Source organism: Numida meleagris, chromosome 1, assembly GCF_002078875.1.
Source record: "Numida meleagris isolate 19003 breed g44 Domestic line chromosome 1, NumMel1.0, whole genome shotgun sequence".
Classification (NCBI taxonomy): Eukaryota; Metazoa; Chordata; class Aves; order Galliformes; family Numididae; genus Numida; species Numida meleagris.
In genome coordinates, this window is record NC_034409.1 from 17260386 (window position 1) to 17274538 (window position 14153).

A 14153-nucleotide genomic window follows, 5' to 3' on the forward strand; every position below is an offset into this window, starting at 1 on the left:
GGGGGGGGGGTTGGTTCCACACTGATGGCTAGCTAAACTCCACCCCCTCATGCTCTCACTCCCCCTCTTCAAAGTAACACTGGGAGAAAATACAATGTAAAAGAGCTCAAGGATTGAGATAAGGACTGGGAAATCACTTGCCAATTACTGTCACAGGCAGAACAGAATCAGCATAGGGAGATTAATTTATTGCCTATTACTAACAGTCTAAAACAGTAAGAAACTAAAAGCAAAAAGCAAATTAAAAGCATCTTCATCCACCTTCCCACCTCCTCCCCACGAGGGAGGAAAGGGGAGCGGAGGTGGCAGTCAGTCCATAAAGCTTTGTCTCAGCTGCTCCTTTGTGATCACTCTCTCCCTCTATTCCAGTTGGATGCCATCTTTCCTGAACTGATCCTACATGGGCTTCCCACATGCTGCAGCTCTTCAAGCACTGCTCCAGCACAGCTCCATACCACGGGGCCCATCCTTCAGGAGTGCACTACTCCAGCACTGTCCCCATGAGCAGCAGCTCCCCCAGCCCTCCTGCCCCACCACAAGCTGCTCCACACAGTCTGCAGCTCTGGCCTGGGCCCTGCTCCTGCAGGGCTCTCCATGGGCTGTACCTCCTCCAGGCCTTATCCACTGCTGCACCTTGGGCTCCTCCATGGCTGCACGTGGAGATCTGGAGGCTGCAGTGGGACAGCCTACTCCTCCTGGGTTGCAGGGAGCTTCTGCTCTGTGCCTAGAGCAACTGACCTTGGTGGCTGCAAGGCTGTTTCTCTCTATGTTTTTTTTTTCATTCTTCTTGCTCCTGTTGTTGCGCAGCAGGTTTTTTTTTCCCTTTCTTAAATCTCCTCTTCCAGAGACACAACCAGTGTTGTTCACAGCTCAGCTCTGCCCAGTGGTGAGTCCTGTTTGGAGCAGCTGAAACAGGCTCTTACCTGACAGCAGTGAGCAGCTGCTGGATTCTGCTCACTGAGACCAGCTCGTCAGTCCCCCTGCTACCAAAACCTTGCCACATATTCCTAATGGAGTATGAGCAAATGGATAGAAGTCTAGACATAGTACCTAAGTTTAATCTGGAGTTTAAGTCAACTCCAAATCTGCATAAATATGAATGGGAGTGAGATGTCCAGTTCTTCTGCTTATGGTTGGGAACTTTGATGTCTGTTTTTTTTATAACAGTCGAGTAGTTAGCACTGAAAATTTTAAAATAAAAACCCATTTCTTCACCTGCATATGATGTTGGAGCCCTGTACTTACTTTAGTTCCACGTTGATGGTCAAACATACGTTTTGTAGCCTTATGCTGCTGGATTAGAAGCAACATTGAGAACCCCCATCTCCTAGGCTGCGGGGAATTTCTCAGTCTTCAGACAGATTATTTTGGAGTAAGCTTGTCCTGGTCCTTTCTGCTGTAAGTGTTCCACTTGGTAACAAGAAAAAAATCTGTTATTCAAATAGGGAAGGCTGCAGAGAAGAGGCAGAGGCACGTCTTGCAGTTGAAGGCTAAAGTACTTACAGTCCAGGTCTCCCTTCATGTTAGTGTGGGAATTTGAAAGTAGCGATCTTACTTATGTTTTAACTGTCCCTTCCACAGACCCCTTGGTTATTGTGTATTTGCTAACTAACAAGTTCACACATGCTTTGTTCCTGCTGCCAAATCTTTTCCACCGTGAATGTTTTATATAGATTTATTTGAGTGTAAAAACATCAGAGGTGAAAAATAAATGAACTGGCTGATCTGCTGGGACTTGATCACCAGATGTCTTTTGGTGTATCGAAATTTAGTTGTAGGCATGTTATTCTGGCTAAGATATTGGCTTCTCTAGGGCTTGAGGTGATTTATGAGATTAGGGAACAATTTTAGAAGAGTTCTCAGCATCTCATTCAGGCATGGGCAATCTTGTGGATTTACACCTACCTCTGCAAAATTAAGTGGATGTACAAATTATCCTGAAGCCTCTGTTTCTGCATTGTCTTCCAAGTCTCACTATAGTTAAGCAAATAAATGAGGTAACTAACTGACTGTCTTTAAAGGCCAAATCTTTAGACCCTGAAAAACTGCACTCAGATACAAGATTCCTGAGAAATAATCAGTAAAATTAAGAAGTACAGATACTCAACAGAATTGGGCCACCTAAATTAAGTATAGTTCCTAATTAGGTAATTAAATAATTATGTTCAGATTGCCCCACTTACAAAACATTATTTTGATAGATTCTTTTTCCTTGGTTTCCCCATTGGCAAAAATAATATGCTGGTTTACTGTCCTTCAGAACATATTTAATTAATTTGGTCACTTACAGAGATATATAATTGTATATCCTAATACAACAACAAAACTCCTATCTATAGAAATGTGAAGGAAAGTTTAAAAGGGCTGTACCAAATGTCCTTGAGGTCTTTTCACTGATCAAAGTGTTACTTGTATGTTAGTGGAGAGAATTCACAACATACATCATTAAACCTCATCATCTGTCTAACCAAAGAAATCATTTAAGCAGACAGAAAGTGTTCAGCTTCCACATTGTTACTAGGGGCAATTTTTATTGGAACTATCATAGAGTATCCAAATGCCTGAGAAATTCATTTTGCTGTCAAACAGCATGTGTAAGTGAAGTAGCATTTTCTTGTAAAGATTACTGCAAATTGATATAAATTGAGGTCTGCTTTCTGAGAAGAATGAAGTTAATCGAAGTGAGATTAAAGCTATAGGTTCCTTTCATTTACTAGAGGTGCTTCACTGATTTGTTAAATGATGGATTATTTGATGTAGTATATGGAGAGTGATGTAGGTCACATTCAGCATGCAGTGCTGCAGATTTAAAGAAAAAAGAGAATACCAGTGCTTTTTAGTTTACCAAATAGCATGGAAGAATATTTGTAACAAATACATCCCTTCTCTCTTTCCACCAAAAAAAAACTCAGCACTCTATTTGCATTATTTCAAGGCATGCATTTCTTTTATATCCTTGCCTTATTTCACAGTCCTAACATCCAGTTAAAAAAATCTCTCAGGAAGATGAGCCTCAATTTTTTCAAATTACATTGAATTACATTCCTATTGATGGTTTCACATTTAAAGTGACATTGTATTTTTTTTGTGTTTTTTTTCTTCTTTTTTCTTTGTGTTTCTATGTTTTTAGATGCCATGCGGTTCTGTATATTTTTCTACTCCTGAAACAGATCCTTTAATGCTTGTAAAACGAAATGAAACATGATGTCTAAAGTTGTTAGAAGATGATTAATGTTCATGGAGCTTCTGTTCAAATCCAAGTTATCAACTGATAGAAAAGAGTGAGAAGTCAGTTCAGTTCAATGGCTATCAGAAAACAAGAGTGATTTTCTTTCAATTTAAAACATCTGTAGTAGGGTATTTAAATTCTGGTGCCTACATGTCAACAGGTGTCCAACCTCCCATTATAGTTGATGGAGATCTAGCATTCCAGCATTTCTTTTAATTGCCCATATGGCATTTCTTGCTATTTGAGATACCTGAACATTTGAAATACTGTGATTGGAATAAGAGGCTGGTACATGTGAGATAAAACCTCTAAGACATACACCCTTCTGTAAAACAAAAGGGAGGATGGGCCGAGTTCCTTATGTCACAGAAGACATAGGATACCTGTGTGAGATAAGCGAAGCAAATCTACTCTTGTCAATACAGTGCAATGAGAAGTTCAATTTACCTAATACTACATGTCTAGTAAGCTGAACTGCTCTATTGACTAAATATCCACTGATAATGGTAAGGATTTCAACATTATTACCTACCTATATTCAGTAACCTAATTTTATTTTGCTCAGTTCTGAAATATGTAATGTGAAAACTTTGTATGTGTACCAGACTGGTTTTCTTGACTAAGTAATATATTTACCATGAGAAAGTAGGAATTTGCTTGTACAGTCAACCAGTTCACACTGAAAACAAGCCATTTGCATATTCAGTTCTTCTTGCAGAGGTTGTCAATGGAAACATTCTGAAAGGAAATTTTTTTCCACATATATTGAATAAGAAGTAGAAATACTTGTATTCCAGAATATGTGATTATTTTAAAAAAGTTAAAGAAATAGTTTTGAAAAAACTGAATTACAGGTGCCTGTATACATGAGTTCATTCAGTTATTTAAATTGTTCCTAATATGAACAGTTATTCACTGTTGAATCTTCTCACATACAATTGGAATGAGAAGTTGATAAAGTCTAGTTTGAGACTACCATTTTATTTTATGTGTTAAACATAAAGGAACTTTGCTACACATAAAATCTTAGTGAAAAGCAATTGACTGGGAAACTGCTCTAGCTTAAGTATGTATTTATGCATATTTCAGATCAGGTGGCTCAAGAATTATGGAGTATTCTTATCTCTTACAAAGAGATTGTACGGATTAATTCATTATACTAACAAGTTATATCCGAGCATATGAAAGTAATGCAATTTACATAAAGTTTAAAATTGATATATCTAAAGCTGTGCACAATGCATTTACTTTTTGTTATTATTTAAAAACATTCTTTTTGAAAATCACAGGTAATTACTTCAATTTTGGATGCAGTGTGAGACTAATATGGGGTATTTTGTGTTAAAAAAATCAACATTAGGCCTATCTATATGAATCTACTTTATTTGTTAAATTGTTTCTGGAAAGTATAGGCTATTTAGCAGCCTACCCTTGTAGTTGGTTTCAGGCAAAATGACACTGACTGTAAATGGCCATTTTAATCTAGGAATTGGGAAAGCTGGCATAATATGCACTGAAAAATAAGGTGTCAGAAAACACGGCTTCATCGCAGTGCTTCTTCATTTGTGGGATCTGAACCATTGCTGCAAGTCTTGTGGCAAAATGCACATTTCTTATTTTCCTTAGACTGACTAAGGGGTGATTTTTTTGTGCCTCACTGATGAGCATTCAACACCTGAAAGGATTCCCATTACTAATATCACATTTTTGTCTGGCTTTGGTCAAGGCCTTAGGTGATAATGAGATATAATGAGAAATGAGTATTCATTATGAAGCAAACTGGATTTTGGAAAAAAGACTCCATGCTCACCTCAGTGTGAGAACAGTCTTCCCTTCTTTATTCACAGCGTCAGAGTCTTACTGTGCTGTTTCATTACCACATTGTGACACAGTGTTAGGATTCACAGAACATGCCCTAGTTTTCTCTCCATCTAAAACTGTATAGCAACAGTCATGGTTCACAATAGCTACATCGTCTTGTTTCATCCATTGAAAAAACTTCTTGCTTCCCTGAGATCATGAGCAAAAACTTACAAATCCAAAAAAGACAAGGAAGAAGAAATTGCCTGATTAGAGTCCATGCAAAGTTATCCATATTCTTCGAATTGCATTGGGCTCTGGATCAAATTTCACATGTATTAAGATTCAAACACTAGGCTAGAAATTGCTATCTCTCTATATTTGCTTGTTGGTGTGTAGGTATTCTGTCTCATCAAACATTTCTCATACTGTGTGAGTTCTACCATGTTTCATGGGGACACTTATGTATTCATAATCTGTTCAGAAACTAGGTTGTCAATTCATCCAACAGCCAAGTAATTCTAATCACACACTTACAGTGTGTGAAAGCAAAGCACTCTTATTTCTGTGGAGAATTTGGTAGGACTATAAAGAAATCATTAGCACATAGGCAAATGATGAAGAAATGGAACATGTTTAGTAACAAGTATATCTTCGGAGAATTTAGAAGCCAAACTATTTAAATCACTAAATGAAAACCATGAGTATTATTAAGTTCAGGGCTTGGGTTTTAGTTTTTGTGTGTGCTCTTTTCTTTTTGCTTCATTTTTTTTTTTTACCACCTCTGAACATTTTGGACACAGTCCTAACATCCAAACCAGTTATAAATTGCCTGTTGAGGGGCACTGAAGTATTAAAAATTGTCAATGGAATAAATGGAGAACATTTTTCTTTCTTTATACAAGTGACTGTTTTGTTGCTTTTTTTTTTCTTTCCCTAATTTCACCCTTAGACACATAAGAAACCATCTTTTAAGATATTCCAGATCCAATCAGTGATGGCCAATTACACATTATGAAAATCTCCAGGCTGAAGATTTTTGCTTTAGGTGTTATAATAATGTATTTTATTTTAAAAAGTAGATTGTGGAATACTTGTAAATATATTGACTTTGGGTCATCATAATTTGGATTATTTAAATTTGCTTGATATAGAGAGTATTTTTTTTGGACCAATTAGAATATCCATTTGATAACCTCTCAAGAACCAACAGAATATAAGTAGATTGGCAGGTTTTTTTGGAAGAGAGAGGAAATTAGTTGTTCAGGCAGAATGATTTTTCATTCTCAGATAGCTCAGATATTCTCAGGTACTATCTCAGATAGAATTCCACATCAGGGGGAGGAAAGCTGGGGGAAGAGGCCAGTGCAGGCTGATGCTTGTTTACTTTTTTAAAGTAAAGATATGGAGGTAAATTTAAAATCTGTCCCATGTGTATATGTCAGTTCAACATTGGGTGGATTTGCCAGTTACTTATATAGGGATTTTACCTTGCTGTTTGAAGAACTCCTCAATTTTCTTATCTTTCCGAGTTCTATAATCAGATAAAGGGCTTAGGATATATTGTGGGGATGGAAAGTCTGGATTATCACTGAAACTAATGCTGCTTCCACTGTAGACGCCTCCTGCTGCTAGCTCTTTATTTCCTTGGTTGTCTGTTTTTGAACTATTAGTTACTTCATTATCAGAGGTAGGCTTGTTAACATGCCAGAATTATTCAGCTGATTCATTAGTTTTCATGTTGCATTCTAAAATAAAATGGATTTTTTATTTATTTTCCTCTGGGAGCATATATATTTGTAAATACTCATGTAATACTTAGCAAGCAGTAGTCCAAGTGTACTTATAATTTTCAAGCTTAACTGATTTAGCAGGGATTCACTTTCTATTTTTCAGCTGATACTGCTGACAAAGTTGCATGTGCATGTCTGGATTTTACTGATATAATTTATGGCAGCCAGAGGAGCCCCTACCAAGCATGGATCTCCAGTGTATGTGCTAGATGGGCAAAAGCCTGCTGTAACAGTGCTACTGTTCGAAAGATTGAATGGTTTAAATATACAGGTATAAGCTGAAACCTCTCCTGGCATAGGCAAAGTTCAATCTCCGGTTTGGATGACATTTGTAAACATACTGAAGTTATTGAAACTACCAGTGTATATTAAGATAAGTTTTTGTACGGTGGAAGCCCAAGGGGGAAATGGCTGTTACTTGTACACAGTTTAAGATCTCCTTCTTATTGTTGTCTGCCTAATATTGGAGACGTATATTTTTCACTTCTTTGTCCTTGTTACCAGGCTTCAGTAGAGGTCATGAAATACAAAGAAATGGGCCCACCTCTCTTCTGTAAAAACAACTCTAGACTGATATTTCCAGGGAACATGGCCCATTAAGTTTTCACATTATTACAATGTCTTTAAACTTCTTCCTGTTAATGCTTGTGGTTTCAGTTGCTTGAATTGGTTTTGCCTTTAGTTTTAAGGATACATTTTCCAAATATTGTATTGGTTAATAGCTTGGAGTTCATTGTATCCATGGTGTTGTATCAAAAGCATACTTTCGTATTGAAGATTGGGATCAGACAGCAGTTATTCTGGTTAATATGTGAAATTTTAAGTGAGTGTTTATTTTTTACTTTCTGGGTAAAATCCACTACCCATTTAAGTGAACCAACCTTTATCATTGTCTTCAGAAGTATTAAGGGAGTTATTAAAAATGGACAGGAAAAAAAGATAAGAGGAATATAATTGCTTCTGCTTCAGAAAATATTTGTAAATGCTTGGAACCAAGAGTTGAAGTGCATTTGTGATGATCCTTAGAGCATTAATAAGAAGATTGGCATCCCATTGTGATCTTACTATCATTTAATTAAGAATTAGAACACTTTTTGTCATGAATAACCATCAGAAAAGGCTAAAGGTGATTACTAAATATCTTTGTAGTTTTGTCTGTTATTCACCCTAAAATAACTTCCTTTACAGATAAAGGTATGCCTGGTTTCCACAAAGGAACATAAATTAACCAGTGACCTTAACTGTGAGCAGAAGCATTCTTTAAACTTTCAAGTTAATTGTCTATCTCTGAAAAAGTATTGAGTCTCTATTATCTGTTTACCCTTGATATGATATAATCGTAGTTATTCTTTAAGCTGTTGCAAATAGAATCAAGATGCAAATAAGTGTATTACAAAACTGCAAAAAAAAAAGGAAACCAAACATACAAAAAAACAGTTGTTTATAAGCAAATTTTATGTATTGTAATCAATCAAAACATAATCAAAGATTACAAGTCAGTGCAATAGTTAGGATATACATAGACTTGTTTACAGTAGGAAAGTATGATCTCTTTCATAATGACCTTACGGTTGTGTAAATTTATAATGAAAATCTCACACTATTTTAATGTAACTTAAATGCTAACATAAGCATTGATGCATTGTGATTTTCATGAATGAAAATTCTTAAGAATAGTTTGCTTTACAAAAAAATCTTTTCATTGTTTCTTTTATTTATGTGTTAAATGAAAACGAACTTTAAAAAAAAGCACAGTTGAATGTGTATGGAGGATTTCTTAAAACTGCTGTAGAATATCATTAAATGTCACTTTTTTGAAACATTCCTATCTATTCTATATTTTGCTCTTTTTTTTTTTTTTTCTTAAGAAAACACTTTATGTTGGGTTTTTGTTGTTGTTTTCTTTTCACCCTAAGTTTTTCCTTTCATTAGGAGGCTTCTAAAACCAATGGACAGTATTCTGGTTTCATTAAACAGTGTAAGGAATAAGTTATTATTTATTCTAGTGTTCCATAGAATTCTATCACATAATGAATGAAGATTAAAAGAATAAAATCTTTTTTAGTTAGTGTAAGGAAAGAAAAAAAAATAGAAGCTATTCAAATGCTTGTAGTCTGGTAAATGACCACTTTGATTGGAATGATTTGTCTCTTTAGATAGTACAGAATACGACTGATTTATTTTTGGCCATTTGCTAAGACAAACTGATGTCTGAACTACTCAGTTGCACGTAGGAAGAGCTCTCCTTTTTCACACACAGGTAGTGGTGAAACTGTACCAGCAAATTAAAAAGCATTTTAATGGACTTTTAGTGAGAGAAGATATGGATGCAAGTAATGAGCCAACAGTAGAAAGCACATAAATCATGACTGGTGATTTAGAGCTATTAACATTCCCTGGATGTACAGTAAGAACCAATCCTTCCTCAACCTGTCTTTTCCAGGAATCTTTCCCCAAATAAAAAGAAGGTGAACATCGTGGAGCAGGATTTCTGTATCCAGTATCTTCAAAATGTGCATAGATCTAAAACATCTTTGTCATACAAATGAAAGCTAAATTTGGATCATTGTAAAACAGGGGAAACTCTCAAGAAGGACTCAAGTAGGACTAGGTAAAGATAGAGTTTGTAAGATATTAAAGTCAATTCTTACTAAGACCATGACTTTTCTGTCTTATTTTTATTGAATCCTTCTCCAAGACCTTGGATTTTTGCCAAAGAAAGAAGAAATGTCGTCCGTATAGTTAAAAGAATCATCAGACAATTATTTCTAGTAAACAGCAGATTATGTTTAAATTACTAACCATCAGAGGTAGAAAGTGAGGTACCTAAAGGAATCCTCTGCAGTTAGTCTTTGTAAAATAAAGATCGTATATCCTCAAAGGCTACCAGACAGACAGACTTTGAAGATCTTCAGGCAGTGATCCTGTCTAGATAACGTAGACAGTGTACAGTATGAGAAGCCAGTTCTAGAAATGTCGTTTCTACAGCAGTCTATATATTACAGTCTATATATTTAATAAAGGCCCAAAATATTAGAGTGGGTTCTTTTACAAAATAAGGCAGCAGCAGCACTTATTAAGTAGTTGGAGTGTTAATCTCAGAAGTGGGACAGAGCTGAAGTTTGCTTCAGCTTATTAAGTTTTGAATTGACATCAGAAGAGGAGGCAGTATTTACTAGTTTCTAGGTCATCGTGGTACATGGTAAAAACATGTGCTGTTTGTACCCTATGAAGCTCAGACACTGTGCAGTCATAAATGCAAGAAGGGGTGTAGACAGAAAATGAGGTTCATAAATCTCATCCACTGGAATAGGAAGGCATTTTTAAGACTTTCAGTAGGTCTAGAAAGGTACAAACTGTTCTGGGAACAAAGAGCAGAACCTTACATATCTCATGGATCATTCTTCCCATCATTTAATACAAGCAAGGATCATAGGTTCAAGATATACTTCAGTTATTTGCATCCAGAAGAGGCACAGATGTGATGCAGAGTGGTCTAAAGCATTTTCAGAGCAAATATCCCTGTCATCTTGCTTTATTTTACACTGCAGAACAGTCTTAGAGCTCACAAGCTAAGTTCTTTTTGGATTAAATCCAACTGGAAGATGCGTTCCATGATTGCATCTAGTGTGGTCCAGTTATAAGTGGGGTGTTCAGTGTGTTGAACCAAGATAGATGTAGTTGGTAATGAAACTATAAAATGCATATTTGGTTAACATGGATTCTCAGCACCTGTCTCGCTTTGCAACTTGGATCCCCTTTAGTCTTTCTGATATATTTTTTTGATAGTTAGATAGTGATGCCAAGGATCCTGGCCCTAGATGTGTAGGATTAGGTCTCTCCACTCTATGGAGAGATTCAACTTTTAATCTTGGTGGGATTCCCCTAGGTACAAATCTTTTTGCCACACCACACAACATCAGAAATTTTTAGCAGTTGGAAATCATTGTTTTCTAACAAATATATATTTCCTCCCCATTTCGAAATATTTTATCTAGCAGCTAGAAATCTGAAAGTGGTAAAATTTATTTTGCCTGTTTTGTGAACACTGTTATTCTATTTGTTATATTTCTATCTCGTAAGTTGATAAAGCTGTTAAGAATGCTCCAATTAAAATAAAAAATTCTTATGAATATTGCTATTGTAATTTCACTGGTGACAGTTTTTAATGTAGAGAAACCTTGCCTGAGATTTTCTAATAGCAAGTAAACGATAAGAGAAATAAAATTCTAACTGCAATTGTATTGTGATGGTTTTGCCAAGTCAAGAAAGTAATGTCATCAGTGCACCAATTAAGTTATAAACATGTGTCTTGAGGTCTGCCTTTCATTTGTTAAAATAAAAAGCTTTTCCAAGGATCCAAATCAAAACACTTGCAATCTTTTTAAAATATTAATTTAGAAGATTAGAGTCTAGCTTTGATGTGTCATACCGTATTGATGGATTACAGGGAATAAAAATGCCAGTGAAGTGACATCTAAGATGCAGGTTTGAAGCGCTGTGCATTCGCAAGATGCTTGTAAGCCAAGGTTTTTTCCCCTTTATTCCTTATGTTTTTGCTAGAATTGACAGCTACCAGATGAAATCTATGGCCTGACCCATGTTACATCCACTCTTCGCAGGAAGGAAGCTCTATCATTGTCGATCAATGTGTATGTTGCATTTTATTATGCAGCACTTTTGTATCTCTATGTAATATATTTTATCAAAAGTCTTGGAGGCTTTATGCTGTATTATTTTATAAAACTTATAAAAACAGATAAATGGAAAAACATCTGCTTCACAAGGCCTTAGAACTCACTATACTCTGCTTCTTCGCTTCTGAGTTCTTGATTTCACAGGTAGTCTTTATTTGAAATTGATCCTTACAACAGTGAAAAAAAGCAGCTCCTGATTTTTATTCTCACTGCAGCTCTTTTGCAGCTGCCTCAGCATGAAGCTAGTACAGGACTGAAAGAACTGTATTTCAAGGCCACTACTTTTTAGCAGATTGATATAGCAAAGCTCCAGAGTAAATGCAAGATGAATTCAAATTATTAATTTTTTGTGGCCCCATATTGGCTCCAGGAAGAAGTTTTCAATCTGCTAACTTATCTAGATAAGTTAGATCAGTAAGGTTAGTAGAGTATGTTGCTTCTCACTAACAAGCATGCTTTGTTTGAGTGTTGTGTGGGACTTCACGCAGCCTACTTTGTCCTAAAGCTGTGGTTTGTGAGTGGTAGAACCGTAGTTCAGTGAAGTTGAAGAGCTCAGCAATGTACAGAGAAAGTCAGAAGGGAAAAAATCAGAAAAGCATATTTCATTCAAATGTAGTGAATAGTTAAACAGAGATGTTTCATAGAAACAGTCCAATTTGGCCAAAATATCAAGAACAAATTATACTGGCAAATTGCCAACACAGCTTCTTAGCTGCAGGAAATCTGAGCTTTCTAAGTCTACAGCCTTCCAAGAGCTGACCTTGTAACCAGGATCTTTTATGCAAATTGCTCCAGGGCTTTAATGACCAATAAATGTGTCCCTTATAATGGAGCATTTCAGTGTTTGAATTTGGTTGGTTTTTGTAGTCAAATTGAAATTAGATTTTGGAATATCCAATTCCCTGGTGGAGTGGAGTGACCTTCTTCTGCGCAGATAAAATGGAGAATAGTCTTGTGATACAAGGGAAACACTGTAATTTGCAGCAGCTGTTTGATTTTTCAGAGGTGTCTTCTTTTATTATCAGCTTATTTGTGCAAGTGCTGATGGGTTTTCCCATAAAACGTGCACAGTTCAGTTGTTAGGGTGCTGACAGTCAAGTCCCTATTTCACAAAATATTATACTGGTGAATTATAAGCAGCCAAATTAGGACTTTCAGGTGCTTTTACCCTTCTCCTCTGAGGTGACTGTATTGTCCACAATGTTTACAGTATCTGCAAGCAAGCATGATAAAATTCAAGTCAGGTTTTACTCTTCTGCAGCTCAGTGAAGCTAGCAATAGCGGCAGAGGCACTAGAGCTGGCTTTTGTAACGCTTTCAGAGTCCCAGATATATCCATTTATACTCAGTACACGTTTGAGTGGCTGATGCTACAAAAAAGGCCTCAGATGCTTGTTTGTTGTTTTATTTTTTCAAATGAAAAAGAGATCCTGAAGCACTGGTGTTTGACTGAGGAAGAGCTAGCATAAAAGGTGTATGCAGGTGAGCAGGTATTTCATGCCAAAATCTGTGCCATTTTGTATCATCATTTTGTTTACATGCTCAGATACAGGATTGTGGCACAATGACTATGAATTATAGCAGCAGTCCCCTAGACTTAGAGCTCTGTTTGAATATCAGCAAGTATGTGTAACACATCTGCTAATGAACCAAAGAGGAGAAGAAGATGCAGGAGAGACTGAAGGTCACCTATAATTACCACTGATTATGACTGTAAATAGATTGTGTAACAAAGGAAATGAGAAAGCCTGGCAAACATCTTTTATACCCAAACCCAGAAACTGTTATCTTGTTTATTCTGTCTCAATTTTCTCTGTTCTTTGTCAGAGAGAAATCAAGGGTGATAGTACACATTTATACGCTACCCATGTCTTGGAAAACAGAAACTGATCTTTCTGTATTAGCTTCCTAACCTCTTCTGAGGAAAATAAAAAAATGTTTAGGAACGCTCTACTGTTTGGCAAAGGAAGAGAAAGTGTGCGTACTTGCATATGTTTTAACAATGCATACAGATTTGCTGTGATTTTCAGGATAAAAGCACTGACAGTTTTGGCATTTGTGACATCTATGAATTTAAGACTACAGTGGCATGTTCAGAACTTCAGTGCAGTCTCACAGGTTCCAGATGATCCATCTTTTCCAGCTGTTGGTTAAAGTAATCAGATTCATGTGCTTACTGAGACCAAAAAACAGTGAACTCCAGGGGACAGGTTTAAGTTGAGTAGCACGATGAAGTATGCTGCTGCTTTGAAAGGCATAGGTTTTGCAATTCAGGAATATTTGTGTCTGTGCAGTATTTTCAACATGTTTATTTAGTGCAACTGTTTCTTGCTACATTGCATTCTGGTAATTTTAAGGAGAAGAGAATAATGAATAATGATGTAAATAAAGATCTGAACAGGAATACGGCTGCAGCGTTGGCCTGTGATGCAGGACCACGTGTCATCGGGGACAGCAACAGTAGCAAGGAGGGGCAGTACAAACCTTTGCAAAACTCCTTCAATCCCTGGCATGGCTGTTCCTAGGGAACATATTTTTGAGAAGCATATTTTGTCCTGCATTCAAAAATGTATAGAGAATTTTGTAGACATGTGTATTTCTATCAGTGTAATATTCTTGCTTCGTACTGTCAATA

General features: G+C 36.4%; 1 protein-coding gene and 1 long non-coding RNA gene across 7 annotated transcripts in view; both read left to right on the forward strand.

Moving 5' to 3' along the window:
* The window catches only part of LOC110392441, a 22041-nt gene extending 12294 nt beyond the window's left edge, over positions 1–9747 (forward strand). The window contains exons 3-4 of the long non-coding RNA XR_002434372.1: positions 6926–7093; positions 9266–9747. This is a non-coding gene — a long non-coding RNA (uncharacterized LOC110392441). The remainder of the gene's footprint in view (positions 1–6925; positions 7094–9265) is intronic.
* The window catches only part of FAM19A5 (family with sequence similarity 19 member A5, C-C motif chemokine like), a 416638-nt gene that overhangs the window by 297621 nt on the left and 104864 nt on the right, over positions 1–14153 (forward strand). The gene's annotated exons all lie outside the window — the stretch shown is intronic.